The 21,148-nt window shown below is 40.6% G+C and overlaps 1 pseudogene; it reads right to left on the bottom strand.

The window, feature by feature from the left end:
• Positions 1-771: 771 nt before the first annotated feature.
• LOC122678151 lies at positions 772-2,206 on the bottom strand (annotated as a pseudogene).
• Between the last annotated feature and the right edge of the window lie 18,942 nt (positions 2,207-21,148).

Consider the following 21,148-nt stretch of genomic DNA (forward strand, 5'->3'; position numbering starts at 1 on the left):
GTAGGTAGCAATTACTAGTATAATTAGGGATCATACATTTGTTTATTCAGCAAATATTATTGAGTGCCTACCATGTTCCTGCACTCAACATATGGTAGGAGTGATATAAATGTTTGTTGAATGAAATATAATTACTTGAGAGTTAAAAAAGGCCTTCTTGAAATAATTTGTTAATTTTGGACTTACCTTGATGAGGAAATTAATTCTGTTTGTGTGATTGAAGTAGGGAAGAGATGCTGAAATAGTTTATTTTACTCTCCTACATTTTTTTCAGCCTCCTTTCAGTTGAGAGGGAGAAAATACTAGTCCTGGCTAATGTGATGTATCTCCTTCTGGGTTGAGACTGTGGGAATCCCAGTGAATAAGGAGGGAGGCTGTGTCTTCTAGATGATGAAGAAGAAGATGGTGGAGCTGTGTGGAAAGAAGCCGTTGCTGATTTCTGCAGGACATGTCACCTGAGGAGGAAAGAATCTCTTGTATTAAGAGAACCTGGGAGTTCAGTAAAGGATTTGGGGTTTGTTTTTTTTAGTGTCATGTTATGAAGTCTATCCTGACTAATAAGAACTATTGTATACTTTGTTTCTTTAAAGATTTTTATCCTATATCAAAAAACCACAAAATAAAACAGGGATCGGTTGATGAATATCTTAGAATTCTTTCCAGAATCTCTGCACCCACAGCCACGAATGTTGCCTATCGCCTTGTCCTCCTCAGTTCAGTCTGCAGCTTGTTGAAGGATCACTGGAGATGACTCAAACTCTAGTTTTTAAATCAAACTTGTCCTGCCAAATCCAGGACCCTGAATTTATCCAAATTATAGAAATATTCTTTGACCACCCATCCACCAAAACACCTCCCATTTGGATCAACAGCAGCTTTAATTGTTGATTCAACCCTATCAAAATTTAAAAACATTCTTACTGCTTCATCATCAGTGGCATCAGGAATTTAAAATATCACACATTTTACAGCTATGCCATAGTTTTCACACCCTTCCTTGGTTTCAGCTTCCAAATCTTTGTCTACCTCTCCTGCACCAACCACGTTCCTTAGTTTTGTGCTGTGATTAGTCGCTCAGTTACCTCCAACTCTTTGTGACCCCATGAACCGCATGCCAGGCTCCTCTGTCCATGGGCATTCTCCAGGCGAGAAAACTGGAGTGGGTTGCCATGGCTTCCTCCATGTTCCTTAGTAGGACCACTTTAGTAGGACACAAGTATCTCAGTTAATGGATTTGAATCTGACTTCCTGGCTGCATCTTTCTGAGTGGTGTCGCCCATGATGATTTTGCCTTCCCGCTTTCTGGTCTGCCCCACCGACAGCATTGTGTTCAGGCCCTGCTCAACCTTCCCAAGAAGCCATACTTCTGCATGATTTTCTGTGTTATTGTTTGTGCGCCCCCGCCCCCCCGCCCCCAACCTGCCCCATGTTGGTGAGGAAGGCGTTGCCGGGGCCAGTCGGGGATCTGGGTCTGTCTTGTTGCCCTACACTGGGGGAGAGATAGCAGCTTTGGAAGACTGGGAGCGGAGTCTTGAATCCTCTTCATAAGGAAAGCCTCAGGGTAACTCTTTGTCTTTCTCTACAAGAGAAGCGGGTGGTGCATTGGCAGCTCTGCTCATACTTCTCTCTCACTCATAATATTCATGTTCATCAATCTGGATCTCCTAACCTGAAAAAGCTACTAGTTTCAAGTCTGGCTTCATGCCTGTTTTCTCTCTCTTCTGTCTTTCCAGCTCCCGCTGCCTCTGTCGCGCCTCTCTTTGGCCCCTCACTACTTTCTCATAATCATTAGGAAACGCTGTGGCATATTCCTCAGCTGTAGGGATCAAAACTTCTCCTGCAGAAAACCCACTGGGAACAGGATCCATGAGGCCCGCGGCTGCGTGTGGTGGGGTGTCCCAGATCTGCTGCTCATCTGAAGAGCCACCTTGCTTGAAGTCAATGGATGACCGGGGCAAGGACAGTACTTTGTATTGTCCCTTGGCTCTTCGCCCAAGTGAGAGCTGCCTTCTTCATTTGGAGCTGAGACTGCAGAAGTTTGAAGTTTGGGGACCAGCCTTCTGATTTTTGAGTCACTCTTCTCCACTCCCAGGTCTTTGTATATGAACATCTTCTTAGCACTGGGCCCAGGTTCTCTGGACCTGGCAGGATGGGCGTTCAGAGTCATCCGGTGTGCCTTTTATTGTAGAGAAGTTGTTGTTGTTGCCACATTGTGTCTTGTAACAAAAGACTGTAGATAATTAAATGACCATTGCCAACAGGTAGCTTAGATAAAGTTTAGTATCCTGTATCATAGAATATCAACCAGCCATTTAAAAGAATGTGCTGATACGGAATTTTCTCCTCAGATATGTTGTTACCAGAATAAAAGAAGATTCAGAACCGTGTTCACAGTTTCAATTAGTGTAAAAAAGAGACTCTATCATCTTCTTACGTTATCTACATGCACAAATGAACACATGTAAAATTATTATTAGTATTAAGTAAAATATACTTAATATAAAATTTAGCCATTTTAACTGTACTGTTTGGTAGAATGAAATATGATCACACTCTTGTGCAACTGTCACCCATCATCCATCTCCTGAACGTTTTTCATCTTCCTAGATGGAAGTTGTATACCTATAGGACACGACTTCTTCATTTCCCTCTTACACCAGGATCTGGTAACCACCATGCCACTTTCATTGTGATGAGTTTGATTACTCTGTGTACATCATATATGTGGAATTGTGCAGTATTTGTTCTTTTGTGATTGCATATTACTTCGTATCATATCTTCAAGGTTCATCCATGTTGAGCATGTGTCAGATTATCTTTCCCTTTTAAAGCTGAATAATATTCCCATCATATGTATGTATGACATTTTATCCAGTCATCTCTTAGTCAATACCTAAATCGCTTCCACCTTTTGCCATTGTGAATAATGCTGCTTTGAACATGAGCATACAAATGTCTGTTTAGATCCCTGTTTTCAGTTTATTCAGGTGTATACCCAGAAGTGGAACTGCTAGATCATATGGTGATTCTATGTTTACTTTTTAAGGAACCCCTTCTTATTTTCCATAGCAGTTGCACTGTTTACATTCTCCCTAGCAAGGGTTCTGATTTCTCAACATCCTCACCAGCACTTGTTATTTTCTGTTTTTTCCTTCTGATGACAGGCCTCCTAATGGGTGTGAAGTGGTATCTTGTGATTTTTATTTGCATTTCTCTAGACTATAAGTTGAGACAATTTGAAAGTTATGCATGATGATAAGAAATCTTCCCTGAGTATGTTATTAAGCTATGGAATAAAAAAATTTTTGTTATCCTCTAAATTATTTTTTTTGAAGATAAACTAGAAAAACTGAACTTGAAAAAGTTGCAACTTATAATTATAAACATAATTATAAATAATTGTATGTATTTAAGGTATTCAGCATGATGGTTTCACATAAATATACATTGTGAAATACCACAATTAAGCTAATTAGTATTTATTATCTCATATGGTTACCTTTTTTTTATCCCTCCACCCTTCTTCTGATAACCACTAGTTTGTTCTCTGTATCTATGATTCTGTTTCTATTTAGTTATGTTTGTTTATTTTTGTTTTTAGGATTCCACATATAAATGAAATCACATGGTATTTGTCTTTCACTGTCTGACTTATTTTACTTAGTATAATACATTCTAGGTCCATCCATGTTGTTGCAAATGGCAAGATTTCATTCTTTTCAGTGGCCAAGTAATAGTCCATCCTATATCTATATCAACCACATCTTCTTTACCCATTTCATCTATCAATGGACACTGAGATTGCTCCCATATCATGGCTATTGTAAATAATGTAATGAACATGGGGTGCATATATTTTCTTCAAATTAGTGTTTTCATTTTCCTTAGAAAAATGCTTTAGAAATGGAATTTTTGGTTCATGTGATAGTTCTACTTTTCTGTTTTTGAGGAGCTTCTATACTGTTTTCCATAGTGGATATGCCAATTTACATTCCCACCAACAGGGCAGGAAGGTTCCCCTTTCTCAAGGTAATATACAAAGTCAGTGCAATCCTTATAAAAATACCAACGGCATTTTCACAGATTAGAACAAATAATTTTAAAATTTATATGGAAACACAAAATACCCTGAATACTGTAAACAATCTTTAGAAAGAAGTATGAAATAGGAAGTATCAAACTCCCTGATTTCAAACTAAACTGGAAAACTAATCAAAATAATATAATACTGGCACAAATGCAGACACAATCAAAGGTATAGAATAGAGCCAAGAAATAAACCCATGTTTATATGACCAATTAATCTATGACAAAGGAGCCAAGAATATACAGTGGGGAAAAGACAGCCTCTTCATAAATGGTATTGGGAAAACTGAACTGCATGCAAAAGAATCAAATTGGCTACTTTATTGCATCATGTACAAAAATAAACTCAAAATGGCTTAGAGACTTAAATGTAAGACCTGAAGCCATAGAACTCCCAGAATAAAACACAGGCAATAAGGTCTTTAACACTGGTCTTAGCAATACTTTTGGATATGTCTCCTCAGAGGAAACAAAAACAAAAACAAAAATTAACAGATGGGACTACATCAAACTAACAAGCTTTTGCACAGTGAAAGAAACCACCAACAAATGAAAACTTTAGATGAGAGAAAATATTTGCAAATAATATGAGATCAATATCCAAAATGCACAAAGAACTCATAGAACTCAGGATCAAAAGACCAAATAACCCAATTAAACAATGGTCAGAGGATGTGACTAAGACATTTTTCCAAAGAAGACATGCAGATGGCCAACAGGCACACACATAAAAAATGCTCACCATCACTAAATATCAGAGAAATGCAAATCAAAATCACAGAGATATCACCTCGCGCCTGTCAGATTAGCTATCATCGGAAAGATAACAAATTACCTTTTCTTTTTCACCTTCTTCAGATGCAGAATAATGGCTGCTATTTAAATAATTTTTATTTGCAATTTTGACCCATGAAGTTTCTCACATTTTCCTTAACATTTGCTGCTGCTGCATCGCTTCAGTCGTGGCCGACTCTGTGCGACCCCATAGATGGCAGCCCACCAGGCTCCCCCGTCCCTGGGATTCTCCAGGCAAGAATACTGGAGAGGGTTGCCATTTCCTTCTCCAATGCATAAGAGTGAAAAGGGAAAATGAAGTTGCTCAGTTGTGGCTGACTCTTAGCAACCCCATGGACTGCAGCCTACCAGGCTCCTCCATCCATGGGATTTTCCAGGCAAGAATACCGGAGTGGGTTGCCATTAACATTTGGCTGGTACCATTATGTAGTAGTTAAAAGTATAACTTGACTAGAGTCAGGCTACTTGAGTTCAAAGTCTGGCTCTGCTACTTACTAACTGTGTGACTTTGGACAGGTTACATAACCTTTTTATGCTTCAGTTTACTCTTCTGTAAAATAGGAATAATATTGGCACCTAACTCAGAGAGGTATTGTGAACATTAAAAAAAATACATGTATGTAAATCACTTGGAACAATTCTTGGGACATAGTAAATATTAAATGTATTAATCATTATTACAATTAAGATTAAATATGAATCATTTAGTAGTAGTGCAGCATATATTTACATGTATTTGGAAAATATGTTGACACTGTTATTTAGATCTCAAGCAAGGAAGTAAAATAGTGTATTCATTATGGCCTCTGGAGAAGAGTCTATGGCTTCGAATGAAAGGATTTATCTGGTCTGTGTTAGTCAATAAAAAGTAGCTGAAAGTCACCTTTAGTACTTCTCTTAAAAGTAACTAATCTTTTGATACCATGGGGCCTTGAATCAATGGTTGCAGATCAATATTTTCTATATACAATTATTGTTTCCTTTCACCTTCTACACGATGGGCTGAAAATCAGCACACTGTGGACTGAGAAAAATCAATGGGCTACATTTGTGATTTAGAGAACACTGGATTGGAGATGTATGTCCTTTTGGAAAACACATACAAAGGAAATTATGTAAGCACTTTCTCAGAGGAATCCTAGGTAATTACTGGGTGAATCTGTGATCCAACAGGTTTCTCCTCAATTACACCTAGAGAACACATCAATTCATTTACCTTGTAGTAAACAATCTACCTCAGGCATCCAAATAAAGACACCAAGATTGTGCCTTATAGAGTAATTGGCTCTGGTGGACCCAAACTCAGGATTTACAAATGGTTTCTCATTTCTGGTCCATTTGGTCTTGACTTCTAGGGGCAATTACTACTTACTGCTTTGAAAGGAATCTTATTTTCAGCAGTCTCAAGGAAACACGTCTGAATGGTTTTGAGCTTTCTGTGTTAGTGGAACCAGATGAATTGCTATCAAAAGCTAATTCGCGTTGTGAATTATGTCCTTTTAACAACATGTACTCCCTCTGGGGCAATTAAAAAAGCTGTGCCATGGTTTTAAAGTCAGGACCTCAAGAGTGTTGGTTGGCCCTTGTACTGGGAGTTAGCTTTGCAATAGCTTTCAAGAAATAAACACATTTCTGTGGTTTGGATAGGGAGTGAACTTTAGTGTGGTGCTCTGAATCTCCACATGCTGTTTACTGGATGCAGTCTGTGGTGGGATAGACATGCTGTGAGTTTTTCTCACGTGGATGACCACTTCTTTCAAACAGGAAAAAGGTTGAGAGGAAGAATTTGTATATTTTTATTTTATGAATCTACTAGAATGTTCACAATGGGTTGATTATATTATTATTTGCAAAATAGATTCACACAATGAAGATAGAAAACTTATCCTTCATTGTGTTATTATCAGCTAGCATCTGAGCTAGTTCAAGCTCTGCCACAGTCTAGTCAAGACATTGGGCAACTCATTCATTCAGTCATTTTTGTGCAAATACACCATATGTCAAGTGGCAACTAGGTTCTGGGGATATAGTAGGGAACAAAATAAAATCTATTCCCTTATGAATCTGATCATCTAACTGGGCAAAGTGGTTTGTTCTAATGTTGTCAGGATGCCTTAAAAACATACCATGGACTGGGTGGTTTCAACAACAGAAATTTATGTTTTCACAATTCTGGAAGCTAGGAAGTTCAAAATCAAGGTGTGGGCAGAGTCGGTTCCTGGCAAAGCCCTCTTTCTGACTTGCAGAGGATCGCCTTCTAGCTACGTCCTCACAGGGCAGAGAAAGAGGAGGCAACTTTTCAGTTGTCTTTTCTTCTAAGAGCATTCATCTTAGAGTGAGACCTCACTCGCATGACCTCATCTACTCCGATTACCTCTCAAAGGATCTGTCTCCAAACACTGTCACTCTGGGGGTCAGGGCTTCAACATAGGAATCTTAGAGAGACACAATGCGGTTCACAGTAGTGAAATAGAACACCACACAAATACATAATAGTCTGATGGGGATATACACCAAGGGCAGAACTGATGGGGCTGCTGCTTTATATAAGGTGGTCAGGATGAACCTTTGTGATAAAAAAACTCTTGACTACTCTGAGTGAAACGGAGTCATTGTAGAATTCTGAGCAGAGAAGTGATGTGATCTAATGTATGTTGTATGCTTTAGATGCAGCCCTCTGCCTATTGTATTGGGAATAGATTTGAAATGGAATAGGAGACCACTGCAATAATCTAGATGGGTGCTTGCACAGGGTTACAGAGGTGGAGGTGATGAGATGTGGACGGATTCTTCTTGAGCATAGAGCTGATAGGATTTGGTGCGCATGGACTTTGGTATGAGGGAAAATAAAAAACGACTTGATATAAGCAACTGAAAAAATAGAGTTGTTATTTATTGGGAAGTGGGAGGCTGAGGGATAACTTTTCTTGGGAGTAATCAAGAGTTTGGTTTGGCCTACTAGACATGTGAACAGAGAAGAGGGCACTGGGGTGCATGAATTATGAGTTTCAGGGCATCTGAACTGGAGATGCATTTGGGAGTCATCAGTAAACAGATATCATTTAAAGTTATAAGATCAGATGAGATGAGCAAGGAGATTCCCAGGACATATCTCTGGGAAGCGAAGAGGAAGTATGAAAAAAGACAGGGAAAGATAAACTAGGTAAAAGGTGACCCAAAAGAAAGTGATATTTCAGAAATCAGGGGAAGAAAGTATTTTGAAAAGAAGGAAATAGCCAACTGTGTCTAATGCAAAAGGTTTTAGTAGAGGAAAAAGTGAAGTTCTGTATACTAGGTTGTCCATTTCCAACTCTGCACCGTGTAAAGCTAGAACTACATTTCTCTGAATCCCTTCCCCTGTAAGGAGAGAGCTGGGCAAGAGAGAAAGTTGTATAAAGATTTCACACGTGAAGGCAAGAGCCGTTATTCACAGGAAGTCAGGCGGCCACACGGGATGGCTCAGCAGGTTTCTCTATAGCTCCCCCTGCTGGTTGTGATGGCCACAAGCCATGAGACTTCCCGCTGTGTTCTGCTCCTTCTCTTCCACTGGTTACTTTGTCAAGGTTGTTAGTTGCTCTTTTTCTTCTTTTTCGGCTGCAGGCTTTAATTCCTACGTAAAACTCCTTATTTCTTAACACTTGCAGTGGCTCTGTTCTCTGACCAAACCCAGATTGATAAATCCTGCTTGGATCTTTATGGAGTCACTTCAAATATGTTAGCTACTTCTTGGGACTAATTAAAAAGGCAGTGAGGCCCCTGAAGGGCTTTTGTAAATTCTTCTTTTATGTTGCTCCCAGAAATTCTGAAATGGGTCAAGGAAGAGCATTAATTAAGTAAACCTGACGGCTACATACACAATAATTTCTGTTAGAGGAAGAGGTCTCCCTACCCTGGAGAATTCACTCATTTCCCATGTCTCCTCTGTGCTGGACCTGCCAGCAACATGCCCTGAATTTGATTTGAGCGTCTCCTCACTGTCAGGTAAATGCCTGAAAAGTTTAGGTTCCTCTTCTCATTAATATCATATTTTTTTTTCCATCAGAAAGTTAAAGCACACTTGACTATTAAATCTCCTTTGTGCTATTCAAACAAAGTGGAGAAAATGAATTTCCCTTCCTCTCATCAGCATACTAAATCAAAAAGTCCTATTATGATATTGTGATTTATAAGAAATGTATATTTGGTCATTCAGATACTTATATTTTTCATACATATTTGATCTTCATCCACGGCTCCCCAAACCCTTGGGATTGCCTAATTATTGAGAGTGATAACAGTGTCTTTCGTTTTGTGAATGAAGTGACCTCTGGCAGTATTGAGAAGGGAGGCTGTTTGCCATGGCATCTTCCCCACCCAGGGATTGACCCGAACTTGTGTTTCCTGCATCTCCTGCACCGGCAGGCAGATTCTTTACCACTATGCCGCCTGGGAAGCCCGAATCCCTTACTAAGTGACGTATTGTTTTAAAATACTTTCCTATTAAATACAGTACTAGAATAAATGATCTTTGTACCTTTTGGAAAGACAATATATTTATTTTGCATTTCAAACAGGACTTCAACATAGGACACTGGTTAGAAAGGTCTTAGAAGGATTGGAATAGCAAAAGTTAGAAGATTTAGGGGACTCTGGAGAAAAATGGAACATGGTGTGACAATCTGAGGTCAGCAGGCACCTGATTACCCCTGGGGTTGAGACCCACCCAGCAGCTGTTCTGTTGGAGACTGCTGCTGACCAACTGCTGCTGAATCTGTGCACCTAGGTCAACCCTGAAATGGCTGAAAAGATGCTTTGCAGGTACTAAGTTCGGAATTCTGCTGCCATGATAGTATTTGCCAGCCACCAGCAGTAACTACCACATTGCCAGAGCCAGAAGTAGAAAGTTTGCCTTCTTTTCTCTGACTGTCTCAATACCTTCCAGAGTCTCTTACTGGCAGAACCAAATGGGAAGCCAGCTGAAAAGCAAGGCTGGAAAATGCAGTTTGCACACTGCCAGTCTCAGGAACACAGAACATATTGTAGGAGGTGGGTGAGGGTCTGAGGATAACTAGCACGGTCTACGCCTTAGAATTCTTGGCCCTCACAAAGGTCCTTCTACCCAAATTTTGCCTTTTGTGAATAAATTTTTAGGACAAATTCTCAAGTGGAATTGTCCAGCCCATGGAAACACACTTTGAAAATCTGAAAGATAGAACCAAATTACTCTCCTTAGAGGAGTATTTGAGAGTACTTATTTTTCCATGCCCTTACCAAATCCATGTACCTGCCCATTTGGAAGAATTGGTCAATCTCTAAATCCATATCAATCATACACCAAAGCCTTTGTTCTCAGAAAATACCATGCTTATCACCCATAAGAAAATCATTCTTAAAAATGCCTGAAATCCACCTAATTAGAGACTTGTGGTTAATAATATGAAAATAAATACATACTTGGAAGGGTTAAGACTATCTATCATTCATTCACACAGTTCTTTCAATGAGTTCAACAACTTGCTGTCTTAAATGGAGGTGGGAAGACTGCAAAGGTATTCATATACATGGCTAAAAGGTTTTACAACCAATTTCCAGTGTATGGGAAGGGAGTTCCTACCCCAGCAAGCAGTTCTCTGACCGCAGCTGAGTGTCCTACAATTCAGTTCGATTCTGACACTATCATCTGGGAGGTAGAGTCAGATCCAACAGAGTAAGGGCTTAATCTTATAAGATGGCACTCTCCCCCTGCCCCTTTTCCCCTTACCAATTCCCCTTTGGATGCCAGTGGCAACTCTAGATTGTCACCTGTGCTTCTGACAGACCAGCTACAGATCCAAGGTTCCAGCGACCCGCCCCCCCCACCGCCCACCCCTTGAGGTCAGTTTATTTGCTGGAGTGGCCCTCTGAATTCAGAGAACATTTCACTTACTAGATATGGAAGAGATCCATAGGGTGAGGTGTGGGGAAATGTCTTGGATCTTCCATGCCCTCTCCAAGAGTGCTACTCTTCCCAATAACTATGTGTACCCCAATGCCAAAGCTCTCCAAATCCTGTCTTTTCTGTTTCTTTTTTTTTTAATGGAGCCTTTATTACAATACATAAGCACGATTGATTAAATCATTGTCAATTGGTGATTGAATTTAATCTCTAGCCCCACCCCCTTCCTGAAGGTCTCATAAGCGAAGTCGCTCGTCCTGTCCGACTCTTTCGACCCCATGGACTGTAGCCTACCAGGCTCCTCCCTCCATGGGATTCTCCAGGCAAGAATACTGGAGTGGGTTGCCATTTTCTTCCCCAGGGGATCTTCCCGACTCAGGGATTGAACCCAGGTCTCCTGCACTGCATGCAGACGCTTTAACCTCTGAGCCACCAGGGAAGCCCCGAAGGCTCATAGTGGGACTGAGAGTTTCAGCCCTCTAATCACCTGGCTTGTTCTCTTGGCAACCAGTCTCCATCCTTCGGGGGGTCCTGTGCTGCGCTGCGCTAAATCGCTCAGCTGGGTCCGACTCTGCGACCCTGAACTGTAGCCCACCGGGCCCCTCTGTACGTGGGATTCTCCCGGCGAGAATACTGGAGTGGGTTGTCATGCCCTTCTCCAGGGGATCGTCCCAACCCAGGGACTGAACGCGTGCCTCTAAAGTCTCCTGGCAAGTAGGCTCTGTGTCACTAGCACCACCTAGGAAGCTCTAGGTGGGGTCCAAAAGCCGCCTAATTAACACAAGGGAACCTTAATCCCCCTCACCTCTTAGGAAATTACAAGGTTTTTAGAAGCTCTAAAGTGCCAGAAATGGGGATGAAGACCAATGTATTATTATAAATCACAATATCCCATTTGTCTAGGACTAACTCTGCAGTGACTGGAAGTGGGAAGTAACTCTTTAGAGCTGGATGGGAGGCTAGATGTCGTCTAATCAGAAGCTTTATTGTGCTGATGAAGAAAGAGGCCTGGAGAGGTGGAATCACTGGTGAACAGAAGCATAGTTGGAGCCAAAGAAGGCTGGGGAGGACTGGACTCCATGTAGATGGATGAAGCATGTCATATGTTTAGGGAACCAACACATATTTTCTTGTGGAAGATGAAATATTTAACAAAAATATTTATTATTCATTGTGAGAAAAAGAAAGACGGTTGGATTTAGTTTATGCCTTAGTATTGTTTTAATTTTTAATTACATACTGGTGAAGGGGTAACATTCACTATTTATGGTCTCTGTAGGTCCTATTTCAGTCTGAAATACAGGTCTCTTGGGTCCTAGTTCCTTGTTCCTCCACCATGTTCCTCCTCAACGTGATGTCTCTGAGCATCACTAGAAATTATGATCTACCAGAAAAAATGACATTTCTAGCACTTCTGTATTTATTTTGATTTTAAGTGAAATGAGCAATGAAATCCATCTATAATTTATTTAAAACAAAATTTCAGAATTCTAAACATTCAGTTGGATTAAAAACATCATATATTTCAAGTATGAAATTATAAACCAGGAAACCCTCAAGTAACATATACATTTATGAAAATAAATAGGCATTATAATAGTATAAATTATTAAAAGATGAAATATATAAAACAATGCCTTATTTAAATGGGCTTTTTAGAAAAGGAAGAAAATTAAATTAGTCACAAAATAGAAAATAAAATATCTAGTGTAATGTATAGTTCTTTTAAGAAGTACCAGCTTAAAAGAAATGAGGTCAACTGTATCATTATTCAGTCGCAAGTCTGTTTTTATACAAATTTCTCCAGCTGCTGCTGATGCTCTTTCATTATTCTGTACATGTCAGAAATGGAGAAGTAAGCTGGAAGCTAACCACAGACATTTACTTTTGACTCTTTTATCTTCAAATAATCCCATCTCTTTGAGGAGTACTTTTTGAAAATTTTTGAGAGTGACAATCTTTTTGTTATGGTAAGCTGCAATATTTTGTTTGGAAGAAAGCATTTCGGGTTTGTCTTTGTCTTTCTTAGTGTCTTGGAGACTGAGGTTGAGGGATCTTTATCAGTTTCAGTACCGACAGATTCATATTTCACTTGTTTAGAAAATCTTTGAATTGGAAGAAGACTAATCCTTTCTGTGGAAACATTGCAATTGCACATTTGCTTGCTTATCACATCCTGTTGGGTGTGGTCTTGCCCAGGTTTTAAAAACAAGCACAGATTTGTTTTGTGGCACAAACTGAACAACTGAGTCACTGATTTTTGAATACATAAGGGATTCAGATTTCATATTTTTTCAAACATTGGAACAACGGTATCATCCAGAACTAAATGTGCATTTTAGTACTTAAAAATAGCATAATAAGGCAGATACCGGAAATGGCATCACAATGCCACTTTTTGATCCTTTTCCTGCCCCTTTTTAGCTTTCTGTTTCCCGAGCTTGTGATTCGGGTTTGTATAATCACGTCATAATGTCAAGTGCGTGATAAACTATGCATACTTGTGAGTTGGCTTGAGAACTTACCCACATTTTTAGTTCTTTGAGGAGGTACTTTCTTACCTTCAAGCAACTGCCATAAAAATGGACTTTTGCAACATAATATGTCTATTACATAATTTAATATGCAGTTCTTATCTATATTATAACAAAAAGGTTTGACAGAAAGTTAGTAAGCAAGAATGAGAAAACTAAGTTGCAACACCCAAATTGCTAGCCCTCACTGGAAGTTTATTTGAGTGGGTGTATTCTGCTAAGTGATGGTGCTATTTGATAAAACTCATGAAGCCAGCCAGGCACGTTGCATAAACATGGCCTTGGCTGTGAACAAATGGTGTGCAGTTAAAAACTGCACGTACAAGGAATGATATTCCCTAGTCACACCCATGTTGGTGTACTTTTTCTTGAGTTTCCTGTTTCCTAAGTGATGTGTGAAATTGCTTTATTTAAGGTAAAAAATAGTCAACTAGTAGCAGTTTCTTATGGCTCAATCTATAATTTGTTTCATGAGTACTATTTTTAGCATCTCGTTCTCTCCCAGTATTTTGGGTAATATTTATAATAAAAATAAGCATTTTTTTATCTCTTACTATCACTCCCATCTCAAGTTTTAGGAATAGAAATTTAATTAGTAAAAGTCAACATCTGGAGTTAGATGTTGGCAGGAGGTGTCAAAAGCGGCTGCCTTTGTGTGGAGGTTTCTGCTGTGTTCACAATCTAGGATTTTACGGCTGGCACTTGTGGCTGTCCTTGACATCCTGTTTACCATTTTCCCCAGTCAAATTACACAAACCCCAAATCATCCAAGTTAGAGACGAATATCTAGTCCTATCTGGGGCATATTTCATCTGGAGAAGGAAATGACAACCCACCCCAGTATTCTTGCCTAGAGAATCCCACCGACAGAGGAGCCTGGCGGGCTACAGTCCACGGGGTCGCAAGAGTCTAAACCACCACAAGCCTAACAACCGCAAGGGTCTAAACAACCGCAAGACTAAACCAGCACCATCACCACCACTGGGGCATATTCATCTGTAGTTGAAAAAAATCCCATGGACCACTATTAGGTCTGAAAATAGGCTTCATCAAAAGAGAATTACATTCTGAGTCCAATAAGAAAAGATCAGTAAACTCGGTACAAAATTTCACATGGAACTCTGCTCAGTGTTATGTGGCAGTCTGGATGGAAGGAATCTGGGGCAGAATGGATACAAATATATGTATGGCTAAGTCCCTTAGCCGTTCACCTGAAATTATCCCAACATTGTTAATTGGCTATACTCCAGTACAAAATTAAAAAGTTAAAAACATTTCAGCCATTTTAAGGAAGGAATAATAGTTTTGAATCATTCTTTAAATTCTAATGTTATTTTAAAATATTTATCTTAGTAACTCAAAAGGTGCTGTTTTATAACATTGTTTGAATACATTTTCCCTCTGCAATATTCCCCTTTGTGTGTGGCATTAACTTTGTAATATTTAAAATAAAGGCAAGAACTGTAATTAAGTTCTGATGCTTTATTAAAAAATGCATGCTGTGGTTCTATGACATGCATAAATATAAACTAGGTTTTATTTTTATTTTTTTCTCCATTTATTTTTATTAGTTGGAGGCTAATTACTTTACAATATTGTAGTGGTTTTTGTCATACAATGACATGAATCAGCCATGGATTTACATGTATTCCACATCCCGATCCCCCCTCCCACCTCCCTCTCCACCCGATCCCTCTGGGTCTTCCTGGTGTACCAGGCCCGAGCACTTGTCTCATGCATCCAACCTGGGCTGGTGATCTGTTTCACCCTAGATAATATACATATTTCGATGCTGTTCTCTCGAAACATCCCACACTCGCCTTCTCCCACAGAATCCAAAAGTCTGTTCTGTACATCTGTGTCTCTTTTTCTGTTTTGCATATAGGGTTATCGTTACCATCTTTCTAAATTCCATATATATGCGTTAGTATACTGTGTTGGTCTTTATCTTTATAAACTAGGTTTTAAATTTCAAATCTCATTTTTATCTGAGACCCTTACCTAGAATATCAAACAAAAATAAAATGATAGTAAATAATAAAAAATTCAACGACAAATAAATGTCATGTATTCGTTTATATTAGAGAAAATTTCTTTCCAGAATGTAGTCACAGTCCCATTGGAAGAAACGCTTTCAGGACACAGTAGTCATTTTTTCCCAGTGTCCGTTCTTCGCCCAGACAGACAGCAGATGGCGCTGCACTTCCCCTTTTGTCTGCCTTTAGGGATGGGACCAGAACCCAATTTTGGCAGAACTGAGCTGAAGATCGTAAACATATTCAGAATTGGGTGAGCAAATGAAACTACGCATTTAGCATCATAATTCACCTCACTTTATACTGATCTGTGCTCTCAAGGACATAGTTTTTGTTATCTTTGATCTAGGGGGCTTAATGCATTGCATTAACAGGGCTCATTACCGCTAAGAGAACGGGCTGCTTGTCAGGAGAAAGGACCCGATTGTTGAGGTGGGAGGTTGAAAGTCTGTTCTCAGCAACACCCCACCAACACCAAGAAAAGGATGCTGTCTTCTTCCTTGTCACCAATTTGCATTTATTAAGGGTCCCTTGATGCTTGGTGGTGAGTTGCCAAGTTGTGACTTGTAACTTTGAGAAGTTTGTGGTTAAGGTGGTGACCCTTAGACATTTAGTCAAAATAAATTTCTGCCCGTTGATACTAAACAACCAGCTTCGTTTTGCAGTGTTCCAGCATTACTGTGCTAATTGCAGCTAATGGTCATCAGCAATCTCTCCTCTCTTTAGTCTTTTGGTCTATGTCCATTTCTTCTTCTGGGTCTGTTTCTTTAGTTAAATTGCACTTATTGACTTTGGCAAACAAGTATGATTAGCTGTATTTCCTTAAATAATTGAATAAAAATGCTTTTTGTGGGAAAATGATAACAGTTCAGTATCATAATCATTTAACTTTCAGTTAGAGAAGATCTTAAGAGATTATTTCACCTAACTGGCTAAATAATATGGGGAGAAAGTGATGCTTAGATGGGTACAAGGGTTCTCTCAAGTGCCGGTAGACTCAGAGTGAGAACTATGACCCATGGCTCTTAAGCAGTCTAACAAGCCACTTTACATTATGCTCTATTGCGTTTTAAAACAGGTTCAGAGCAGAAACGTCAAAGTTAATTTCTGTCGCTGACACGCTGATCATGGATGGGTGTTGGCAGGTCGCATTCATCACACACAGCCTACGCGCAAAGCCTTCTGCTTCCTGGCCACAGCCAACGGTCCGTTCTTTGCTCCTGTTCCCTTCGCAGGCTGCCGAGAGCCCCATTGTGCTGGCGTTTATCAGTGTTCTTCTATAGGCTATCAGGTTGTTGGGAACAGGCTTTTCATCTCACTTCTGTTTGTCTCATTCCCTGTGACTTTCATAATGCCTGACACCTCTTAAGGTTTCGAATAGGCTGGTTGTGTAAAGAATGAAATCTTTGTGGAGACTACCCTGAAAATGGCAAACTTGAGGGCTATGAGAAAACCTCCTCCGGCTCTGAAAATAGAGACATGCTGGATTTGATGTAAGAGAAATCCTTAACTATAGCTGAGCCTGAAATCAAGAAAACAGATCCTCAAATACTAAAAATAAGCAAAGCCAAAAGTCTGCAGAGAGAGCAGAACAGCACGTGTAGGAGATACATTCAACTAGATGAATATTAAGTGAGTTTATATGCATAGACTCTTTGATGACAAGGAACGATTAAACTGAGCTACTTTTTATACGATGAGGAAAGGCCCTGGCACCTGGGTGCAAAAACTTGCTTAATGATTTTGTGCCTTCCCTTTCTTTTGTATGTCTGCAAAGAGCCACACTAATTGTTTTGATGTCACATACTTAGGACAGTAATTGGTGTTAGAGACAGTCCATCACGTGGTAAACACAGGGGCACCAAGTGGCACTTTAAATGACTGAGGTCTGTATAGGAAACAAAGGAAAAACACATGTAAGCCAACAGTCTGCCTAATAAACTGCCTCATTCCACACAAAGGTTGCTCTTATAACTTAAATATGTGATTTTTCTGGATGTTTGGCATCTTATTTTCCTTTTATTCACAGGTAGGGAAAAATTTGCAATCACAAAATAAGATCTGCAAGGAATTTAATATATTTTCATTAAAAAAAGTCAGCACAAAACTTGGAAGCAACCAAGATGTCCTTTAGTAGATGAACAGATAAATAAACTGTGGTACATCCAGACAATGGAATATTGCTCAGTGCTAAAAAGAAGTGAGCCTATCAAGCCCAAAAAAGACATGGAAGAAACTTAAATGAATATCACTAAGTTAAAGAAGACAATCTCTAAAGGCTACCTACTATAGTCCCTTGGACAGGAAGGAAATCAAACCAATTAATTTTAAAGGAAATCAACACTGAATGCTCATTGGAAGGACTGATGTTGAAGCTGTAGCTCCAATACTTTGGTCACCTATATGAAGAGCCAATTCATTGTCAAAGACCATGATGCTGGGAAAGTTTGAAGGCAGGCGGAGAAGAGGGCAGCAGAGGATGAGATGATTAGATAGCATCACTGACTCAATGGACATGAATTTGAGCAAACTCTGGGAGATGGTGAAGGACAGGGAAGCCTGGGGTGCTAGAGTCCATGGGGTCACAAAGAGTTGGACATGACTTAGAGACTGAATGACAATACGACAAATATGATGTTCTGGAAAAGATGGAAGCATAGAGACAGTAAATAGATCAGTGGTTGTCAAGGATTACGGGTGGAAGGGTAGACGAGAAGGCAGAGTACAGAGAATTTTTAGGGTAGTAAAAATACTCTGCATGATACCATAATGGTGAATACATGTCATTATACATTTGTCCCAAGAACGCACAGCACCTTATGGTAACTATGGACTTTGGGTGATTATGACGTGTCCATGTAGTTTCATCCACTGTAACAAATGTACCACTCTGGTGAAGGATGTAGATAAGCAGGGAGGCAATACATGTGTAGGGGCGGGTGTGTATGTGAAATCGTTATACTTTCCTGGTAATTCTGCTGTGAACTTTAAACTGCTCTAAAAATTTTCTTAATTTAAAGACAAATAGGTAACAAGAACATGATTGTGCAAGCTCATTTCCCACGGTGTGCAAGAAACTTATTTATAGTTATTATTGGGGCTTCTTCTGACTCCTTTGCATTGTGTGAGGACCCAGGAGGCTTGGGGGTGCCTAGCTTTCCGGGAAGGACCATGCAGAATCAGTCCAGTGTGCTGACGGCTGGCAATTGCACTGTCCAAGCCGCGTACCTTGGAGGCAGGCAGCTCTGAGGCTTCTGAACCAAGCCCGGGCACAAGGCACCTTGCCCACGTCTGAGCGCTACACTCCGAGAGGCCTGATCTGCCTGAGTCTTAACCACTTGATCCCCTCTTTCCCTGTAGAACAAATGCAGAGAGAAAAACCACAATGTATTATCATAAAATTTTATCTTACCCCGCCACAAGTTGGGGGTTTACTCATCTCTTCTATCTCCCCCTGTCTCTGGCATGTTGACAAGATTGGATGAGGTGGGGTCTGTGAAAGCACTTTCACAACAGTACAGTGTTGAACAGTGGAGGGGCTACAGCTCTGGGGAAGGTGCCATGAGGGGCCAGATACTGTCCCTCACTGGGGTTTTCCTCCAATATCTAACACGTGGTTATTTCCTTGGGTTGAACACGAGGAGAACTAGTCAGGTTCATCTGTACTTAGGAGTTTGTTGTCCCCAAATACAAACCTTCAAGTCTTAGGATCACGCTCAGTAAGATGAGATGCTCCATGAAAGCATCTGAGGACAGAGATGAACTGAGTGAACAGCTAGGTCCTACCTTCTGTCTTTTCTTCTTCCACAGTATGTGTTTACATTGAAAGAATGGGTCAGAGATGTTGCCTGCACTTCATAAATGGTTCCTCCCTGGTTTTCCCTTCTAGCTATATCTTTCTCTCTTCTTTTTTTCCCCATATTTAAGTTCAATTTTAATCCGATTATGATGTGACTGACTGTTAAAGAGAATCACGAGATTTGAAATTACGAGCCATGGGTTCAGTTTGCAGGCCTGCTACATGTGTGTGATCATGGCAAATCACTTTCTCTGTGTCATTTTGGCTAACAATGAGGTTAAAAGTCAGAAAAGACAAGAAATGAGGTCGTGGAAGCACATTGGGAACAGAAAGTGCTTGACAGAAATTAGTTATTGTGGCTGACTATGATTTTTATTATTATTTTGGACTTGTCTTTGATAGCCTGTGACCACTGTCCAACCAGCAGTTTGTTAGATTGTCTTTTGTTCCTTATCTAAGAATGTTGTGATTATCAAAAGCAAACAAGCTCTGAAGTCCATGGAAAGGCTTTTCCTGAAGTGAAAGTTCATATTTTGGGTTCCTTATGGAGACTGGGGGCCCTGCTAGGAAAGGGGTTCAGAGGCCTCTTTAAAACTCTCCCAGGAGCTAGACCTCCTTAGGCTGCCTCCCACTGAGGAAGAGGTGGTCCAGGGCCAGAGGAGTTCCCAGGAACACAGCTGGGCTGCAAGGCCCCAGGGCAGGCCTTTCTGAGTGGAGGTGGGGCCAGCAGTTCACATGCTTGGAAGTTCTCCTCCTCCGGATGGTTTCTTCTCCCTGTTAGCCCAGGAGGCTGGTGTCGTGCGACAGGCTTGAGCCCCTTCCAAGTTGCTGCAGGTCACTTGGAGGGATTCCTGCCCTCTGTTGCGTAGGGGCTGGATAACCACAGAATTTATCCTCCCTACCTGGGTGTGTGGGCTTCCTTCCCTTGTGGCTCAGCTGGTAAAGAATCTGCCTGCAATGCAGGAGACCTGGGTTCCACCCCTGGGTTGGGAAGATCCCCTGGAGAAGGGAACAGCTATCCACGCCAATATTCTGGCCTGGAGAATTCCATGGACCTGGGTGTGTAGGGAAGGCGTCTTATAATAATTATACTAATCTTATACTAATAATTTCACCAAGATGATCTAGCAGTGAGGCTTAGGAAAGGCATTTCTCTTCTTTAGCATCCCTTTTCTAATTGTCTTCTTTCCACAGGGTGGTGAAACTTCAAGACCCAAGATCAGAGGGTGGACCCAAGTGAGGGGCCATGGAAATCTCCTGGCTTCAGCTTTTGGTCCAAGTACACCACAGTTAGGCTTCCACGTAAGGCTCATTGACAGGACTGAGAGTGACCAGCGGTGGACATTTAACTACCCTTGACTTCTATCTACCTCAGGGACCCATCTGGAGCTAGAGGCTGGCCTATGGTTGGATGGGCATCAGACACCCCCATTACCATTCCGTGTATCACAAACTTTCCTGGGGCACAAAATGAACAATAATTATAAGAGCTAACACATATCTGACACTTACTAAGCAGGTTTGCTAAGCATTTCACATGGATTATTTCACTTAATTCATTTAATCATTTCTCTAGGGAAGTTATTACTGTGTCCATTTGGCAGATGAGGAATCTGAGGTTTAGAGGGTAAGTTGTCAAGGCCACACAGCTAATAAATGGCAGACCTGGACTTGAATTTGGGGTCTGCCTCTACAACAAGCTGTTAATCATACCGTCAGTCATAGGCCCTGCCCTGAAGGGTTTATGAATTCGTGGAGGCAGTGAGCCATGAACTAGACTATACTGTAAAAAGCTCTGCTGTGTAGACATATCCTTGTTGGAACAGGAGCACGGCCAGGAGGCAACTCCACTGCCAGAGAAAGCAGCAGAGACTCGACATTTCTAACCTTCTCTCTTCCTTTATGTTGTCTGGCTGCTACTAGCATCCTAGGAAGCTGACTTTCCCGTACTTGTTCCTTCAGCCTGACAGTGTAGTTAGGCTTC

The sequence above is a fragment of the Cervus elaphus genome, chromosome 3 (genome assembly GCF_910594005.1).
Source record: "Cervus elaphus chromosome 3, mCerEla1.1, whole genome shotgun sequence".
In the NCBI taxonomy this organism is placed as follows: domain Eukaryota; kingdom Metazoa; phylum Chordata; class Mammalia; order Artiodactyla; family Cervidae; genus Cervus; species Cervus elaphus.